This window comes from Crocuta crocuta, unplaced genomic scaffold, assembly GCF_008692635.1.
Source record: "Crocuta crocuta isolate KB4526 unplaced genomic scaffold, BGI_CrCroc_1.0 scaffold199, whole genome shotgun sequence".
In the NCBI taxonomy this organism is placed as follows: Eukaryota; Metazoa; Chordata; class Mammalia; order Carnivora; family Hyaenidae; genus Crocuta; species Crocuta crocuta.
Window position 1 is genome coordinate 3,484,568 of NW_027533339.1, and position 16,968 is coordinate 3,501,535.

A 16,968-nucleotide genomic window follows, 5' to 3' on the forward strand; every position below is an offset into this window, starting at 1 on the left:
TTTTTTTTTTTTTTTTTTTTCAGAGAGAGGGTGAGAGAGTCAGGAGAGGTATCAAGGGAAAGAGTCTTAAGGATTTTCCACATGTGGAGTCTAATCTGGGACTTGATTGCAAAGCCCTGAGATTCTAACCTGAGCCAAAATCAAGATTCAGTTACTCATCCAACTGAGCCATCCATGTGTCCATCAGAGTGAACATTCTTGATTCTTTACTGACTTAACTAGCTTTAAATCATGTATTCTTAGCAGATTTTGTGGAAGTAGGGCACATAATGAGCTTACACAATCGGGCTTGCCTTTTACTTCTCTGTCATTTCCATGAGAAATGCTTCTCCTAGACAGCTGCCGTACCCAGAATGATCACATGTGGAGATCTGAATCAAGCCATCTTCAGAATGCAAACCCAGCTGGAATGGCAGCTTGTAGTAGAACTGCCAAACTGAATCCAACCTGAATCAGCTGATCTCCAGCTAAAATTCCACTTTTATACCTACTGTTTTCCCTTCATATTTTCCAAACATAGTGTCATTATTCTTACATCAATCATTTTAGGTGACCTTTCCAGCATATAATTTTACAGGTATGTTATCAGTTTTGTTATAGGTGTGACTATCACCAACCAGGTAAGTATATAAATGTTTTATTTTAAAATACATTAGATTTATTAAAAAAAGTTGCAAAAAAATTTATATATTTCCCACCACACTCAGTTTTCCCTATAGTTAACATCTTACATTAATATGACAAATTTGTCACAATTGATGAAACAGTAAGTCCATACTTTGTTCAGATTTTGTGTATGTGTTTATCTAATGTTATTTCCTGTACCAGGATACAATCCAAGATACCACATTACGACTTTTTCTCCCCAATCTCCTTAATATCATCTTGCTGGGACAGCTTCCCAGATTTTTGTTTTTGATGACCCTTGAGATGTTTTGAAGAGTACTAGTCATGTGTTTTATAGAATGTCTTACAAGTTAGGGTTTTCTGATAGTTGTTTTCAACCATTATATTGGAGTTATGGGTTTTATTTATTTATTTTTTTAATCTTTTTATTTATTTCTAGAAGAGAGATAGAGAGAGAGAGACAGCGTGACCAGGGGAGGGTCAGAGAGAGAGAGGGAGACACAGACTGAAACAGGCTCCAGGCTCTGAGCTGGCAGTCAGCACAGAGCCCGACGCGGGGCTCGAACCCACGAACGCGAGATCATGACCTAAGCGAAAGTCGGATGCTTAACCGACGAAGCCACCCAGGCGCCCCCCTGGAGTTATGGGTTTTAAAGAGAAAGATCACAGAGGTTAACTGTCATGCTTATTGTATCACGTTAAGGGTAAATGCTATTAATTTCACTTACTTATGATGTTGAGTTAAATCACAAAGCTGAGAGAGTGTATGTCTGGTTCTCCACTGTAAAGTTATACTCTTTCTCCTCCTTTTCACACTTTACTTTTCTGAAGAAGATCACAACGCATAGACCATATATAAAGGCATTATGGTGTCTTAGTTTCCTCTTCTGGTGTAACAAAATAGCACAGCCATAGTGGCTTAAACCCACACATTTGTGCTTTTATAGCTCTGAAGGTCAGAAATCTGAATGGGCCTAATGGGACTAAAATCCAGGTGTCAGCACAGCTGTATTTCTTCTTAAAGCTTTAGGGAAGAATCTATCTGTTTCCTTTTCCAGCGTCTAAAAGCAATTTGCCTTCCTTGGCTTTACACCTCTATTCCATCTTCAAAGCCAACAGTACAGCAACTTTCAGTCTTTCTCTGCATTTCTGACTTCTCCTTACATTGTTACATCTCCTTCTTTGGCCCTTCTGCCTCTTTCCTTTATAAAGGAAATCACCTTGTGATTATATTGGGCCCATTCAGAGAATACAAAATTATTATCCCATCTCAACATGCTTAACTCAATCATTCTGCAAAGTTACTTTTTGCCATGTAAATAACGTTTCTACGTAATAGAATAGAACACAATAAAAAGGTTCTACAATTAGAATGCGGAGAGAGGTGTTACCTGTCACACATACTGTTGACCACAGTTACCTATTTGTTTATAATTTTTTAATAAAAATGTTTCAAGTCATTCAATATTTATATTTCTGTTCCAACCATATCCCATTAAAACTCTCCCATTCTCAGATTCTTACTGTTTAGAGTTTTAATTTTGCTAGCTTGCTGAACACACACACACAAAAGTTGTTATTTATATAATCAATAGGTGGCTAAATTTTCTGAAATAATATGCCAATTTCTAAAGCAGTGTGCTATTTTATTCCTTCCTCTTGTTGGTTCACTTTCATACTTGCTAGCAATATTTTTAATAGTTTGCTGTGTCACAGTGTATAAAAAGTAGTCTTATTTTTCTATCAGAAAATGTCATTATTTTATATTCATCTTTGATAATAGTTTATGTATGAATTTGAAGTTGATCAATACTTTCCATTATTATTTAAAAATATTATTTGACTATTGTCTTCGAGTTCATAAGGAAAATTCTGTCACCAAATTATTTTTCATTTATAAGCAATTTATTTTTCTCTCAGAATTTTCTTTTCTTTTTTTTTTTTAATTTTTATGTTTTATTTATTTCTAGGAGAGAGAGAGACAGCGTGAGCAGGGGAGGGTCAGAGAGAGAGGGAGTCACAGACCGAAAGAGGCTCCAGGCTCTGAGCTGGCAGTCAGCACAGAGCCCAATGCGGGGCTTGAACCCACCAACCGTGAGATCATGACCTAAGCGAAAGTCGGATGCTTAACCGACTAAGCCACCCAGGCGCCCCTCTCTCAGAATTTTCTGAGAATTCTCATTTATTTTCTTGTATCTTATCACCATGAGAATTCTGCATTGATTCCTTCTTTGTATCTTCAGAATAGGGCCCTTGGGTATGTTGATTTAAGTTTACTCTTCTAAGTTACTGGAGTGTACTTTCTATCTGGAAACAGGTCTTAAGTACTGGAAATTTCTCTGTAATTACTTTTTCATATATTCCTTCTACTGCATTGCTTTTGATTTTTTATTCTAGAACTCTTACATGATGCATATTATCATCTTTTACTTTATCCTCTTTGCAAGATACTTTTATTTTCTTTAAATTTTGATGATGAAGATGTTATTAGACCAGAAGATGCCATAGGAGGCTCCTTAATTTCTCTCTTCCCGTAGAGGCACTGAATGCAAAGCTGTAAATAGAGTAAGTCCATGTGAGAGAAATCCAGATTGACTTGAGTGCCTCTTATCCATTAGACAACTGAGAAAATACCATATTGAAATGTATAGGAAAGGATGAGACATACTCTCATGACAAACCCCATCAATGTCACATATGTAATCAACAGGAAACCCCTAACTCCCGGCTTTTCCCTGGGGAGCTCACGGTTTGGACCTCATATTCACCACCTCAGGTTTTAAGGCTCCCACCTTAGGTATGAGCCCCTAAGAACTCCCACCTCTGAAAGATTAAAGGACTTGTCCTCATGAGTCCCATAAGACTACAGCAAACAAAGAAGCAGTTGTAAACAGTAACAGGAGCATATCCCACAGCTATGCAGCTAGCCTCAGAGCACAAGGAATAGGCAAAGTTGCCTATTTCCCAGTTTCTTTCTAGAAAGGATTCGACTGTGCACTTCCTCAGGTACTGAGGCCCAGTTTCTAATTAGCCTCCATGTAGGTACTAGGATCCTCTCTTTGTGATACCTTAACTACTGGGAGCCATTAAGAACACTACAAAAAGAGGTAAATTGTGCCATCAAATGCGAAAGATAGAGATTAACATAAAAATGTAGAGCTTTCCATATGTGTTCACAGTTATTACTATCAGCTGAAAATTGACTGTTATGTCCATAAGGTATTTATGTGCTCATCATGGTAATAACAAAGCAAATCTTTATAGTAGAGTCACAAAAGAGGGGAAAAAAATCAAATCACACCGCTACAGAAAATCATCAAATAACAAAGAAAGAGAATGAGGAGGTAAGAATAGCAAAACAAAACAAAATAAAAACAAACTAAAAACTAAAAACAATAACAAAATGGTGTAGTAAATCCATACCTATTGTTAACTATTTAAATGTAAAATGGTCTAAATTCTCCCCCTAAAAAACTCCACATTAAATTGCTAAACAGATTTTAAAAAGTCTCAACAAAGCACTGGGTGTTATATGTAAACCTACTTGACAATAAACTATAATGGAAAAAAAGTCTCAATGTACACTTAAAGTGAAGAGATTTAAAAATATATGCCATGCAATTGGAAACCAAAAGAAAACAGTGGTAGCTATAGTACATTAGACAAAACAAACTATAATCCCAAGACTGTTATTAGCAAAAGGAGGTCATTATATAATAATAAGGGTTAATTGATCAAGAAAATGTAACTATTGTAATATTTATGAAACTCAATATCAGAGCACGTAAATATATTAAGCATAATATTAACAGATTTGAAGGAAGAAATAGCAGTCATAGCAGGGAACTTCAATACCCTACTTTCAACAATGGATAAGTTACAGAAAATCAATATGGTAACATTGAACTTAAAGCACAGTTAGATCAGATAGATCTAACAGACATGTATAGAACATTCTATACAATAACATCTGAATATACATTTTCTTAAACATACATGTAAATTCTCTAGGATAAGTTATAAGTTAGGCCACCATGTAAGCATCTTTTCCAACCAAACTAGTATGAAATTAAAAATCAATTACAAGAAGAAAACTGGAAAACTCACAAGTATATAGAGATCAAACAGCATGTTCTTGAACAACCAATGGGTCCAAGAAGAAAACAAAAGGAAAATAGAAAAAAAAAACTTTAGGTAAATGCAAATGGAAACACAATATAGCAAAATTTATGGGATGCAGCAAATTTGGCCCAAAAAGGAATTGTTTTTTTTTAATTATTTACTAAAGATATTTTTCCTGGTTTAATAAATGTTTCCCTTGTTATTTATTAATTCTAAGAACTTAAAAAGTAGTGTTCTGAATAGTATGTCCAAATATGGTGTATGATATCTCCAGAATTCAAAATGCACCTCCTCAAATATATGGCTTTTTTTGTAGTGTGTGGCATAAAATACACCAAAATTTACCTCACTTTAGAAAAAGACACACTTTTCCCAAGACCATTGGATTCCTAGGATTTTCTCCAATATGGCAAACCAGATACCTTCCAAAATTTATCCTCCTTCTGGCATGCAAGTGTTTTATTAAGGCTTCTAGATTGCATGCTACTTCTGGTTTGTGAGGAACATATAGCTAAATATAAATAAGTACTCTAATGTATAGCCACATGTCTTCTGGGATAATATTATTCCAGAGATATTATTTCTGGGGTAATATTATGAAGCATTTTCCAGGCAATATTGTGATAGAAGAGTTATAATAACTGAAACAATGCAAGTATTAAACTGCTTTTGTTAGGTAAAGACAAACTGCTTGTGATTATCTTTCTTATATAAATGGAGGTGAAGGGATTATTTAGGTCAATAGTTGCAGGTACCTATATAGAAGGTGCCATGAGCTGCATTAATTTGTTAGAGTTAAGAATACTTCATTTGTATTCACATCTGAGAATGACATAAGGATAAGACTACGTTTCCAGTAATTTATGGTTATTATCCATCTACTCTTTGTACTGGCCAAAATATGGTACTAGTGGAAATATGATAGGAATCATCCATGAATCTTTCTCTACTATCTGTATTTCTAACAGAATTGTGATACTATTATTATCTTACTTCCTTGACCAAAAACAGTAGTAAAGAATTTTCCACTTGGGCTTGATTCCAGAAATCAAGAATCCTATTACAAATGTTTTCTGTTTTGGGGACACATGGGTAGCTCAGTTGGTTAAGCGGCCAACTTTGACCTAACACACACTATCTCTCTCAAAAATAAATAAACATTAAAGAAAAATAAATGTTTTCTGTGTTTAAGTGTAACTTTTTCCATAGTACTTTGGAAGACTGGAAAACAAAAGAAAACAAAACTCTAAAAAGGGTCTCTGTTCCCACTGAATTAATTCATTATGAGGCAGACTTCTTACATATGTGGAATGCATAAGCCCCCATTATGACTAACAGAAAAAAACACTATTGTTCCCCAGGTACTCGTGTCAGACAGGAGCCAATTTTTGACTCTCATAAAAAATGCTTCAAAGAATATCTGTGTACAAATCTTTGTGTATATAAAAATTTTAATTTCTTTTGCATAAATATCTAAATATGAAATTGTTGGGTCTATGGTAAAATTAGATTGAAGTTTTTAAGAAACTGTTAAATTGTTTTCCAAACTGGAACATAATTTTACATTCCCACTAGCAATGCACAAGTGTTTCAATTTCCTAACATTCTTACCACCACTTTTTATTGTTTACTTTTTTTTTAACTAAAGCTATCCTAGTGAGTGTGAGGTGGTATCTCATTGTGGTTTTGACATATTAATCACTAATGATGCCATGCATGATTTCATTTGCTTATTGGATATTTGTATATCTTCTTTCATAAAATTTTATATGATTCCTTTACCTCTTTTTAAAATTGGTCTGACTGTGTTTTGTTTTCAAATTGTAAGCACTTATCACAATATTCTCAACTCACAGGAAATCAGTGACTGGAAAAATTAGAATATTTATAATAGGATAGCTTATCACAGCAGAATTTCTTCACAACAATAAAAATTAAAAGTGAAGCTAGGATGAAAGTAAGGTTTCAGTGGTTCATGTGCTAGCCACATAATGAAAGATATTCACAGATAGGTAATTAATTAAATACTATTTGGTTGAATCAAAGAAATGTATCCAGAGAAAATGAACTTATTTAAGAATATGTCACTTTCAGTGAGAAGAGTTTCTTGGAGGGTTGAGAACACTGGGAGCAACACCAACTGTTAATTAGGACCAAACTACCAAATATAGTATTTTTCACATTTCTACAGTGATCTGTGTTGATATGAAATATAAAACACAATCATTTCCACATAAAAAGTAAATGACCCTAAATTCTATAGTATCTCATACTTAGTAGTCACTAAATATTTGTTAAAAGTGAAAAGAAATGGGTAATGTATGGCATTGTTGAATCACTCTATTGTACACCCGAAAGTAATATAATACTGTATGTGAACTAACTGAAATTAAAATAAAAACTTAAAAACGAAGAAGAGAAATGAAAAAAAAGCAAATAATTTTTTTTGTTGTTTGCGTTTTGAAATCTACAGTTTGCACTTTGAAAACTACAAAGATGTAATTGTGCTCCTGCTCTGTTATTTATTCAGGGCGTTACTGTCAGGGATAAAGTGACTGAAAAATTAGATAACTATCCTGTATGAATAGTCTTCATGAACAATTATAGGCAAACACCTTTTGGAAGTTGGTAAAATACTAAATTAGTATAAACTGAAGTGAAATCTGCTAAGAAGCATTAAAATTCATGGCAGTAAAAATATGTGTGGAATAGGAAAAAAAGAGACTTCCTTTGTATAAATTTCCAAAGATTATGAAAAATTAAGGTATTTAAAGTCCATAGTATTAATTGCATTATTTATTAGCAGATACTTTGAGGAGTTTTTAAAATATATGACTTTAGCATGTACAAGTAAGCTAGTGGTTTCAATGGCAAATGACATTCACACTTGTGTACTTAGTCATTGTTATTTCTGGGATTTTTTATTATAATAGAAGCTTAATATCCCTATTTGTCCTACAACACACCAGTTTTATGCTTTAGCATTGCTGAAGTTTTGTTTCAATGTATTGAGCTCAAGACCAAAATTGAAGTTCTTCTCAATTGGAAGAACCATTTTCAATGACTATTATTTAACACTGAATGATTTTTGGAAATTAGATTTTGCTATATACTTGGAAATACTTCTTAGTGAATTTCATCTAAAATTACAAGGTAAAATAACTGTTTACATTTGAAACATATTGTGGAAAAGTCATTTTGAGAATGACTGATTTTTGGGGCACCTGGGTGGCTCAGTCGGCTCAGGTCATGATCTCACATTTGGTGGGTTCGAGCCCCGCGTCGGGCTCTATGCTGACAGCTAGCTCAGAGGCTGGAGCCTGCTTTGGATTCTGTGTCTCCCTCTCTCTCTGACCCTTTCCTGTTCATGCTCTCTCTCTCTCTCTCTCTCTCAGAAATAAATTTAAAAAAAATTTAAAAATTTAAAGAAAAGACAGAATGACTGATGTTTGAATCACAAGTAATGTCAAGTGACTTAATATACTTTTTATCCTGTCAAAAGTTAAAATAAAGAGAAAGATCTCTGCTCCCACAAAAATCTGCAGTAATTATATTTTTTACATTACATGCTAACAGCATTTTGGGGACCTCAGTGTAAGCACAAAGGAAATTTGGATATTTTGCAATCCATCTACCTGTGTAAATTGGGAAGCTTCTAAGCTTCAACTGGAATTGACTGATCTGCAATGTGATGACATGCTAAAGGGTATATTTCAGAAGAAAAATTGAATATAAATCTAGAAATGCCTTCCAACGGGTAAACATGCTCAGTTAAAACCGTACGTTCGGGCGCCTGGGTGGCTCAGTTGGTTAAGCGTCCAACTTCGGCTCAGGTTATGATCTCAGTGGGTTTGAGCCCCGTGTCGGGCTCTGTGCTGACAGCCAGCTCAGAGCTTGGAGCCTGTTTCAGATTCTGTGTCTCCCTCTACCTCTGACCCTCCCCTGCTCACTCTCTCTCTCCTCTCTCTCTCTCAGAAATAAAAACATTAAAAAAAACATACACTCATAAACGGATAACAGAATTTAGTAGTATTTATTTATGAGAAAAGACACATTTGAAGATGACAAATAAAATTTAATTTTATCAGCATTAACAGAGGAAGCTGTGCAATCGATTTTGTTAATGAACACTGACTTTGAACACTAATTAAGAAAAAAAAACTCCCCCTAAACAATTCCATTCTTCTAGTAAATAAATATGTACTCCAAAAGCACATGTGATTTTTATTTTTATATTTTAAAATTATCAATTAAAAGTTGTGGATTTTTTTTCTCTCTTGCTATAGTAAGATCTTTATAACAGCCTTGATTTGCCTCTTAGTCCAGCAAACCTACAATTATTTATCTGTCCCTTGACAGAAAATGTTGCTGATCCCAGATCTATGGTATGCTTTTTTCATGTGCAAAGAAAAAGAAGAATGAGAAAATACATGTCTATTCGCAGTTTAGAATAAAAAGACACAAGGAAGGTAATTGAGAGATTAATGAAATCGGTTACCTATAGGACATGGAAAAATGAGATAGAAAGAATACCAGGAATTTGGGAAGATAACATTTTTTTTAATCTTTAGGGAAAAAAAAGTGTTTATTTATTTATTTATTTATTTATTTATTTATTATTAAACATCCTATCATTGAAAATTATTTTTTTTACAAATAGTTTATTGTCAAATTAGTTTCCACATAACACCCAATGCTCATCCCCACAAGTGCCCTCCTCCATGCCCATCCCTCCCTCCCCCCAACATCCATCAGTCCTCAGTTTGCTCTCATCATTCAAGAGTCTCTCATGGTTTGCCTCTCTCCCTCTCCCTCACCATTTCCCCCCTTCTTCTCCCCCTTGTTCCTCAGTTAAGTTCTTCCTAATCCTCCTATACGTGCAAACATATGATATTTGTCCTTCTCTGCCTGACTTATTTCGCTCAGCATAAAACCCTCAAGGTCCATCCATGTTGCTACACATGGCCAGATTTCATTGTTTCTCATTGCCATGGTATACATAAACCACATCTTCTTGATCCATTCATCCATTGATGGACACTTAGGCTCTTTCCATGTTTTGGCTATTGTTGAGAGTGCTGCTATGAACATTGGGGTTTATTTATTTTTTGAGAGAGAGAGGGAGAGAGCATGCATAATGCACGAGTGAGGGAAGGGTAAAGAGAGACAGAGGATTGGAAGTGGGCTCCACACTGACAGCATAGAGCCCCATGTGGTGCTCAAACTCATGAACTGGGAGATCATGACCTGAGCCAAAGTCAGATGCTTAACCCAATGAGCCACCCAGTTGCCCATAATATTTCCTTTAGTATATTTTTTGCATAGCCCTGCCACTTTAAACCATTTTAAATTTTATACACTCATAAATAAGTAAACAAATAAATGAATAGATAAATAAATAAATAAATAAATAAATAAATAAATAAATAAAATCCATAAAGAATGGGTGAAAAAAGAGGTGCCTAGGTGGCTCAGTTGGTTGAGTGTCTGACTTCAGCTCAGATCATGATCTCATGGTTCCTGGGTTTGAGCCCCGAGTAGGGATCTGTATTGACAGCTCAGAGCCTGGAGCCTGCTTCAGATTCTGTGTCTCCCTCTCTCTCTGTCCCTCCTCCTCTCACACTGTCTCTCTCTCAAAAATAAATACACTTTAAAAACAAGTTATTTTAAAAATGGGTGAAAATCTCTAAAATTAAATACAGACTCAAATGAACCAAACTTTATTTCAAATGTACAACATAATTACACTAAAGAGAATAAAAAAGAATTAACTCAAGTCAGTACTGAACACAATATTAGAATTGTATATCCTCGTGCTAAAAACAAAAATAAATAACCCCCTCCAAACAGACATTAAACTTTAATTCGTAGATTTATTTTGCAGAAACAGTAGTTCTTTTTTTTAATGCTTTATTTACTTTTGAGAGAGAGATAGAGACAGCGTGAACAGAGGAGGGTCAGAGAGAGAGGGAGACACAAAACCCGAAAGAGGCTCCAGGCTCTGAACTAGCTGTCAGCGCAGAACCTGATGCGGGGCTCGAACCCAGGAACCGTGAGATCATGACCTGAGCCGAAGTCGGACACTTAACTGAGTGAACCACCCAGGCGCCCCAAAACAACAGTTCTTCTGAAACTGATTTTATACATTCAAAATTCTAAAAGTAAGTGAATGTATTTTAGATAATGGGAACTAGCTTTCTCACTGTCAGAGTAGGGAGTTACAAATAGCGAAGGAATAAAGAATAACAACAACATTGTAGCACTGAGTTGGGACTAGAGTTATCAAGGAAATCTGGTGGTTCTGTCTATGCATTTCTAGATAGCATGATATAAAAATGGATGTACATATATGAGTGAATATATATTGCAAAAATTACACAAGTTGGACAACTGAAAGAAATCATAAGACTACAGAACATAAATATGCAGGACTTTTATACCAGTAAAGGGTATGGTGCAGCAGAAATAAATCACAGGCAAGCTTTGGGTTACTCAGAGACTTAGTTCCAGGCTCAATTACCCAGGATCCTTTTTTTAGTTGCATAGGAGTTTTATTTGCAGAACATGAACCACCAAATTTTCTATGCAGAATCTTTATTTCAGTTGAGTCAAGGAAGCAGCTTTATTAGCTTCTTATGTGTTCCATTTGTTACTTGACCAAGTCAGGTTGCCTAATGGGTTTGACTAGACTTAATCTGTCAATTTGCACATGCTTAAGCTATATGAACTAATTGGTTTGGGTGTGTTTATATATCTATGCATGCACACATTTATGGGTACATGTATATTAATATAAACTTATATTTTATATCTTCTGTCAGTTGAGAGGGTCTGGATGCAATGACACCTCAGTAACAATGAAAAAAACTAGCACCTCCATTCTGGGTACTGAATATTTTTCTCCACTAGTAGAAACCAAGGGGTTGGAGAAATGGCCAAGTACTGAGCTTAGGGAATAAGAAAGCATATGCCTGGCCTAGGATGTTTTCTTATACCGAAGAAGAAATTGCTCAAAGAATGGCAGGAGCATGTCAAAAGGAAAAAAAAAAAAAAAAAAGCTTACAAGGGTCACATGTAGGAAAATTTGATCTATTGCACAAAGCTAGGGAAATCCAAGCATCAAAATAAGTATAAAAGTTAAGGATTACAACCTAATTACTAAAGTAAGAATCAATAAATCAATTTGTATAAATTTGCATATATGTAAATAATTAAACTATAAAGGGAAATTATTCCTTACAGTATAGTGTCAACTAATCAATGAAAAGAAATTATGGGATTAGAAAACCACCATTTGGTAACAAATGATTCTGATTATTAAGGGATACTAAACTAGTGGGTAAATATGTGAAGAGTACAAAACATTTACATAAGTCTTAAAGTTATCTGCCCACAGGATACTTATTCCTTGCAAAGGGTAAATTAGTGACATCATCACAGGAAAGAAACATGGCACTCACTACCCAAACCAAACGATCACAGTTAAACATTGCAAATAATGGCCAATAAATCTATAATGTGTCTCTCCTGATATGATACAATCAGATAAATTTAGCATCACTTTTTTTGGTGTTCCTGCCGAAAATGTATAACTAATATTTAATCATGAGAAAACATCAAACAAACCAAATTAAAGGATATTTTACAAAATTTGTAGCTTCTGCTCTTCAAACATGGCAGTTTCATCAAGTACAATAAAAAATTCAGGAACTTTTATAAAGAAGTCTAAAGAAAACCATGTCACCAACTAAATGCAATTTCATAATTATAAATTTTCTTTTGCTAGAAAAGACATTATTTGCGCAATTGTCAAAATATGGGTAAAATTTGCAAATGAGAAAATAGTATTATATCAATGCAAATTTTCTAGCTTTGATATTTTCAGGGAATTCCTCAACTACACAAACATGCTGAAGTAAAAAATTATTGTCTATATCCTTGAATTAAAATAATTTGATAGAAAGCATTAAATTTTGAAACAAAATATTTTAGATTATAACACTCTAATTAAAACTTCCAAAACAGCTACAGAATATTATAAATAAGAAATTAAAATGTTGACGGCCATAAGGGCAAAATACAAAAGTTAATAGCATATATTTGTTAGCAAAAACAGAGAAACATTTAAAAAGATAAATGTATTAATAAATCATATTTGTTAACTATTCAATAAATAAAGTATTAAGTCTTTATTGAAAAACAATATAAAATTTTGGGAAAGACCTACAATAGCAATAGAGTAAGTGCAAACACTTTCTACGTTTATGAATGCTAAATCTTAATTAATTATAGCTGGGAATTTTCCACAAATTATATAAATCCCATGCAATTTCACTCAATATGCCAGTAGACTTTTCATAGACATAGGGAAGCCACAACATAGAAATAATCTCTTTTCCTGGACAATCTCCAAGGTCAAACCAACAAATTGAATGATTAAACTGGTCAGACCTCAGACATAAAATCACACTTTTAACTGTGGGACTGTCTATATCTCCCTCTCAAAAAGACTACATAAAATTGGGATTACTCTAAAGTACAAACAGTGTGTAAAGAAAACTGTGGTTTAAACTATACCCACCATTGCAGGTAATTTAATAATAAAAAATATTTGGGTAATAGGGAAATTATTAACAAAATATGAATTGTGTATCTTCTATTTAGTTTGGGACATTTAGGATACAAATGAACATGCACATTCCTAGTCTTGAGAAGACTGCATAAAAAGTGAGGTAATCAAGGGTGTCTGGGTTAGTTAGGTGTCTGACTCTTGATACTGGCTCAAGTTAAGATCTCAGGGTTTGTGGGATTGAGTCCTGTGTTGGTGTGAGTGCAAACCCTGCTTGGGTTCTCTCTTTCCCTCTCTCTCTGCCCCTCCCGTAGTGTGCGCACTGTCTCTCTCTCTCTCTCTCTCTCTCAAAATAAGTAAATAAGCTTTAAAAAAAAGTGAGGTAATCAAAATATGTAAGTAAAGAGTTGTGACTAAGGATGATAATTGATGTAAACATGTACAAAGTGCAGTAGTAAAGAAGATAAGCATTAGATTTGTTTGGTGCCATTGGAATAGGTGTTTCCTATGTAAAGTAGCACCTAAGCTAATATTTGATGCATATTCAGAATTTTCCATGCAGAAAAGAAGTGGGGAAAATCAGGGCTGCTTGTAGGCCCAGGTCAATGTTCCATATCCCGTTATAGCAAGCCATAAACTTCTCTTTTTCCTGAGTTTCTGCTACTAGCTTATCAACTAAAAAATATTGTTGACCACAGTGTGCAGCCCCAAACACTCTGAGATCAACATTACAATTCATGATGTGAGTGCTATTAACAATGTAGGTCATCTTTTAGCTTTCAGTTTTAACTAATTGAGCTTGCAACCTAGGTTCTAAACTCATTTGCTTCTCTATAGCTACAAAAGGGCAGGTGCTGTCAATGTGTGAATGTAACAAATATGAAAACTGCATATCTTTAAAAAAATCAACTTATTAAAATGGAGTTTCCATATTTTCCTGTTTTCAGGCAACGTCTTGCCTTCTGGATCTAATTTAATCTCACATTCAGGTTTTCTCTCATTTTTATTGGTCTTAAATTTAAATCTTTATGTTGATATGTAAATGTAATTAAGGGAAAGCTTATATATTGAGAGTCCTTTATAGGCCTTATAAAAGCAGTTGAAAAGATTTAGGAAAGCATGCAAGGCACATATCTTCCTGAAGTTTACCCTGATTATAATACTTAATCTAATAGGTGTGTTTGACTATGGTAGAAAGAATTCTAAAATGTGCCCCACCCCTGCTAATTGACACCCTGGGGACTGATAATATGACAAGAAGTCACACTCTTTGTGATACGCTTTTGTCTTTGCAAAAATGGATTTTGCAGATATTTTTTAGGTTAATAATCAGTGGACTCTGAGTTAATCAAAAGGAAGGCTATTTGGGTGGGCCTAATCTGTGCACACAAACCCTTTGGCAGCAGTGGTGGTGTGACTGACGACATCAGATGGATGAGAAGCAGAAAGGTGTAACCTGTCCTTACTGGTTTATTATAAAGAGGCCACCGGAGAAGGAAAGTGGATGGCTTCGAGAAGCAGAGAGCTGCCCCTAGCAGACATCTAGCAAGGAAATGAGATCTTCAGTCCTTCAAATGCAAAGATAATTCTGCAAAAATCTTAATGAACTTGAAAGCAGTTTCATGTCCTGAACCTCCATAAAGGAACCCAGCCCAGATGACACCTTGATTAAGGCCTTGTGAGACTCTAAACAGAGAACTCAGTAAAGTCCTCCTGGCCTTCTGACCTAGAAACCTGTAGATAATAAGTGAATATTCTTTTTTTATTTAAAAAAATCTTTTATTTATTTCTGAGAGAGAGAGTGAGCAGGAGAGGGTCAGAGAGAGAGGGAGATACAGAATCTCAAACAGGCTCCAGGCTCTGGGATGGCTGTCAGCAAATAGCGTGACACGGGGCTCGAACCCACGAACCATGAGATCATGACCTGAGTCGTTTAAGTGTCAACGACTGAGCCACCCAGGCACCCTAATAAGTGAATATTCTTTTACGTTGCTGAGTTTGCAGAAACTTGTTACTCAGAAATAGAAAACTAATACAATAACTCATTCATAGAGGTGTTAATCTAAAATATACTAACAATGTAGTATCTGCTTACTGTCACTTACCCTAATTAATACCATGGAGAATAGATAATAAATTGCTAATGATTTTGAGGATTGTTGTGTAAATTAACCTTACAATCTCTTGAACTTGCTTAGTAAGGGTAACCACCACATCTAATTTTATTATTTATTTCTCATATGCCTAGTATAATATTTTATATCTCATAACAGGTCAACAATTTAATCGATTCAATTTATATAAGTATTTTAAACTTATTTTTATGACTTACTTTTTCAGTTATCCAAATAAGTGATTGAGTGTCCACATCTACTTCCTGCAAGGAATACAACGATATAGAATAATGTGATCTTATTCTCAAAAATCCTATGGCTCATAAATACAATTTATTTAGAGGATCTGCACTGATAGACATTTAGAATGTTTTCATACTTGCAAGATCAAAAAGTACAGAATTTATATTAGCATAGTGGTATAAATATACCTGTTGTAATTTCTCATCCCTGGAATTATTGGGCCAGTTCATGCATTTTGATTTTGATGGATTTTGCCAAATTATATCCCCTAAATAATTGTCAGATGTATAAAAACAGCATCTTAATTCTTTCATTATTTATTTACTTCACGGTGAGTGTGAATATCTTATTTTGCTGATTTCCCTTTATAAATTTTTTTCCTGGCTACTAATAGTTTGTCCATTTTTCTACTTGTATTTTGTTTCTATGAAAATGCTTTGTAAATACATTTGGAAAATCAAGGAAACCCACTGCCTTCATATGTGTCACATACATTACTTAACTTTGTTGAATGTTTGTTGTGTAGACATTTTATATAAATTTATATAATTGTATATAAATACATTTACATTTTGACTTTTTTAAGGCTCTAGCTTTGTGTTTTATATATTCCTGATTGTTTCCCTTTTTGAATAGATGACTAAATTTGAACCCGAAAAATGAGAGTGGAGAGAGAAACTTGCTATATGTTGAAAGAACATTATTTAGAGCTATATTAACTTTAAATATAACAAAATTTGGGGAGCCTCAGAGCATTTATATAATAACAAATACATCTGCAATTTTTTTTCTGACTACTTTCCTGTGTCTTGGTTTTAAAATTAGAAATCTCCAGGGATGTCTGGGGCTCAGTCAGTGAAGCATTCTACTTGGGTTAGGGTCATGATCTTGTGGTTCTTGAGTTCAAGGCCCACATCAGGCTCACTGTTGAGCCTGCTCTGGATCCTCGGTCCCTTCTCTTTTTGTCCCTCTCCTGCTCTCTCTCTCTTTCTACCTCTCTCTCTCTCCCCCTCTCTCTCAAAAATAAATTTAAAAAAATTAAAAAGATATCTCCAGAATCAAATTTTAATGTAAATTGTTACTAATAAGGATCTTAAGAAGGATTATTTCTTATACAGAGAAAAATAGAGTTGTTAGTAATCAATAATATGCAGTCTGCATAGTTTTAATATAAGTACTGAAAACTCACTTGTTGATCAACGGAATGATGAGTTGAGGAAAACGTCTGTAAAATAATCTTATAGTATGTATGACAATTATCACAATACAGCCATGTTTTAGCAAAAGTAATAG

The 16,968-nt window shown here is 34.3% G+C and overlaps 1 long non-coding RNA gene across 1 annotated transcript; it reads right to left on the reverse strand.

Moving 5' to 3' along the window:
• Window positions 1-3,109: 3,109 nt before the first annotated feature.
• Window positions 3,110-15,695, reverse strand: LOC144218409 (uncharacterized). The gene is made up of 3 exons (XR_013331156.1): window positions 15,651-15,695; window positions 4,735-4,761; window positions 3,110-3,181 (listed from the first exon to the last, which is right to left on the reverse strand). It is a non-coding gene; the product is annotated as an uncharacterized LOC144218409 (long non-coding RNA).
• Window positions 15,696-16,968: the final 1,273 nt, after the last annotated feature.